The following is a 4,456-nucleotide window of genomic DNA, read 5'->3' on the forward strand; positions in this document are numbered from 1 at the left end:
CAAACAAAGTTAATTTCCCACACAAAAAGGAGGGAAAGGGCTATCTAAGTATGGTTCCCAATCAGAGACAACGATAGACAGCTGTCCCTGATTGAGAACCATACCCGGCCAAAACATAGAAATACAAAATCATAGAAAACAAAAACATAGAATGCCCACCCCAAATCACACCCTGACCAAACCAAATAGAGACATAAAAAGGCTCTCTAAGGTCAGGGTGTGACACTAGCTCAGTGCTTTCTGTGGTGGAGGGGCAGCCAGTGGAAAATACAGAGCGTAGGTGTTGGCAATCTTCTATAGTTGCGCTGTGATTGGCTCAGTGCTCTGTCACTCACAGGGACACTACGTCAATGTAAAATCTACAGGGTGAGCTATAACTTTGGAACCCCTTTGGGTGCTGCCACAGATTTACATTAGAAGTGCCCATCCAAGAAGGCTCAAGGTCATTGGCCACAGATAAAATGACGTCAAATCATGTTATATCTACCGTAGCTTTGATTGGACTGATCATGTCAACATCATACCTTCAACATCTTAGCTTGCAAGCTAGACAAGCAGTAATCATCATTAATCACGTTGACAATCTACTGGAAAATCCTTTTCAATCCTTGTCATATAAAGAGAAATAATAGATAAAACGTTTCGGTGCTCATAAACATTGGACATAAACATTACGCAACAAGTTGAAAATCGCAAATTAAAAAATGAGTGGTTTGGAAGCACTGCAAATCAATCACTATTTTGCTTCCCCTACCTGCTATTCGGTGGAGAGGGTGTGTGGTCCAGGTCTGGGTTTAAGGGTATTTTTTCCAAGCTTAAAAGGATAAACATTCACATGCAAAACCATTGGGCCAGAAAAGGTTGTATACATTGGCCATGCTGTCAATCCAGTATGACTTCTGCCGTGTTCAATACAACTGGAAACTCAGCACTGGGAAATCTCATACTTCAGTGAGTTCAATATAACTGGGAACTCACTGGGAAAATAAGTTTTGAACGGTCATCCAACTCGGAAATCAAAGGCGGGAACTTGGGCCTCTTTCTAGGGCTCCGACCAGAAGATCACTGACATTATGATTCGATCATGTTTATTTCAGAGACCCAGTTGCCTTGAAAGCACCATAAATCCAGAGAATGCCAGACTTTGATGACAAAGTTTCATGACAAAATTTGACAACAAGAAGGGCCGCCGCGTCACCTTCCTGTTCAAGTGAGCACGGCACAACGGTCAGTCCAAAAATGTATTGTATGCTGCTACATAAAAGATGTAAAATGCCAGGGAGGTATGTATACTGTAGCTAAGAAAGTAATACTACGTGCCTGTTGTGTGGTAAGCTGTTAGTAGCCCATGTGCCTCATCCTAATAATTTGGTCCCTTTCCCCCTGATAACTTAGCCTACTGTTCTGACTTGGTGGTGCACATGTCAAATCAAATCAAAGGTTATTTTCACATGCTCCGAATACAACAGGTGTAGACCTTACCGTGAATTGCTTACATAGAAGCCCTTAACCAACAATGCAGTTCAAGAAAGAGTTAAGAAAATATTTACTAAATAAACAAAAGTAAAAGAGTAAAATACAAATAAAAAGTAACACAATAAAAAATAACAATAACAAGGCTATATACTGTGGGTACCAGTACCGAGTCAATGTGCGGGGGTACAGGTTAGTCAAGTTATTTTGTGACTTGACTGACTGGAGTCTTTGACAATTTTTGGGGCCTTCGTCTGACACCGCCTAGTATACAGGTCCTGGATGATAGGAAGCTTGGCCCCAGTGATGTACTGGGCCGTACGCACTACACTGTGTGGCGCCCTACGGTCAGATGCCGAGCACTTGCCATACCAGGTGGTGATGCAACCGGTAAGGATGCTCCCGATGGTGCAGTTGAAGAACTTTTTGAGGATCTGGGGTCCCATCCCAAATCTTTTCAGTCTCCTGAGGGGGAAAAGGTTTTGTCGTGCCCTCTTCATGACTGTCTTGGTGTGTTTGGACCATGATAGTTCGTTGGTGATGTGGACACCAAGGAACTTGAAACTCTTGACCCACTCCACTACAGCCCTGTTGATGTTAAAATGGGGGCCTGTTCGGCCCGCCTTTTCCTGTAGTCCATGATCAGCTCCTTTGTCTTGCTCACATTGAGGCAGAGGTTGTTGTCCTGGCACCACACTGCCAGATCTCTGACCTCCTCCCTATAGGCTGTCTCATCGTTGTCGATGATCAGGCCGACCACTGTTGTGTCGTCAGCAAACTAAATGATGGCGTTGTAGTCATGTTTGGCCACGCAGTCGTGGGTGAACAGGGAGTACAGGAGGGGACTAAGCACACACCCCTGAGGGGCCCGAGTGTTGAGGAACAGTGTGGCAGATGTGCTGTTGCCTACCCTTACCACCTGGGGTCGGCCTGTCAGGAAGTCCAGGATACAATTACAGAGGGAGGTGTTCAGTGCCATGGTCCTTAGCTTAGTGATGAGCTTTGTGGGCACTATAGTGTGGAACGCTGAGCTGTAGTCAATGAACAGCATTATCACATAGGTGTTCATTTTGTCCAGGTGGGAACGGGCAGTGTAGAGTGCGATTGAGATTGCATCATCTGTGGATACTTTGGGGCGGTATGCGAATTGGAGTGGGTATAGGGTTTCCGGGATGATGGTGTTGATGTGTGCCATGACCAGCCTTTCAAAGCACTTCATGGCTACTGACGTGAGTGCTACGGGGCGGTAATAATTTAAGCAGGTCACCTTTGCTTCCTTGGGCACAGGGACTACGGTGGTCTGCTTGAAACATGTAGGTATTACAGACTTGGTCAGGGAGCAGTTGAAAATGTCAGTGAAGACACTTTCCAGTTGGTCCGCGCATGCTTGAGTTCACGTCCTGGTAATCTATCTGGCCCTGCGGCTTATGAATGTTGACCTCTTTAAAGGTCTTGCTCACATTGGCTACCCGAGAGCGTGATCACACAGTCGTCTGGAACAGCTGGTGCTCTCATGCATGCTTCAGTGTTGCTTGCCTCGAAGCAAGCATAAAAGGCATTTAGCTCGTCTGGTAGGCCCGTGTCACTGGGCAGCTCGAGCCTGGGTTTGCCTTTGTGGTCTGTAATAGTTTTCTAGCCCTGCCACATCCAACGAGCATCAGAGCCGGTGTTGTAGGATTCAATCTTAGTCCTGTATTGACGCTTTGCCTGTTTGATGGTTCGTCTGAGGGCGTAGCGGGATTTCTTATATGCGTCCAGATTAGTGTTCCGCTCCTTGAATGCAGCAGCTCTAGCCTTTAGCTCGGTGCGAATGTTCCCTGTAATACATGGCTTCTGGTTGGGATATGTACGTACGGTCACTGTGGGGATGACGTCGTCGATGCACTTATTGATGAAGCCGGTAACTGAGGTGGTATACTCCTCAATGCCAATGCCATTGGATGAATCCCGGAACATATTCCCGTCTCGAGACTTCTTTAATATTAGAAATCACACACCAGCTATTATTTACAAATAGACACACACACCCGTCCCCCGTCTTACCAGACATAGCTTCTCTGTCCTGCCGATGCATGGAATACCCAGCCAGCTCTATAGTATCCGTGGCGTCGTTCAGCCACAACTCAGTGAAACATAAGATATTACAGTTTTCATAATATTCATAATCGTAGATCCTCCATTTTATTTTCCAGTGATTGCACATTGGCCAATAGTACAGATGGTAGTGGAAGATGTATTCAAGAGTAACAAGTACCTTTGGTTGTCAGGGAAAATGTATGGAGTAAAAAGTACAATATTTTATTTAGAATGTAGTGAAGTACAAGTAAAAGTTGTCAAAAATATAAATGGTAAAGTAAAGTACTTTCAACCACTGATTTGTTTAATTGGACAGGCTCACAGTAACCTGCATTCCTATCATATATCCTCATATTTTCCACCAGGGGGAACAATTTCTCTAAAATGTCACAAGAGGACCCTTTTGGCCCTTGCTGCTTTGATATTAATTTACAGTCTATGACCCATTAGCATGACTAGAAAATGATGGTTGGAGGGAGACCTGAACACAAAAAAAGAAAACCAGGAACATGAGAAATATAGCCTAGGCTACTTGTTGACTGTTGTATACATGTCAGGTAATATGAGAGCATACATGAGAAATCAGTCATGGCACCAAGATCAATATTAGGCCCATACCTTCTCATCATATTCAAAGACTGCAAGAGGGGATGGCAAATATTATTCCCAGTCTCTAGTGCAGAGTGAGAATATACAGTAGGTAGCCTAACGCATCATCACATGAGAGCCTAGATGAAACATGGATAGGCTAAATACAACTATACATTATTTCCATATTCTCTGAAGCAGACGAATCTGTTTCTCCCTTAATTAATTAGACAACACGCTATCCAATAGGCTTCCAGGAGCAAAGGAAAAGAGCGTGTCAGTCCCCTCCCCTTTGGCCACACACCTGACGTAAGTGATG

This window comes from Salvelinus namaycush, chromosome 2, assembly GCF_016432855.1.
Source record: "Salvelinus namaycush isolate Seneca chromosome 2, SaNama_1.0, whole genome shotgun sequence".
Classification (NCBI taxonomy): domain Eukaryota; kingdom Metazoa; phylum Chordata; class Actinopteri; order Salmoniformes; family Salmonidae; genus Salvelinus; species Salvelinus namaycush.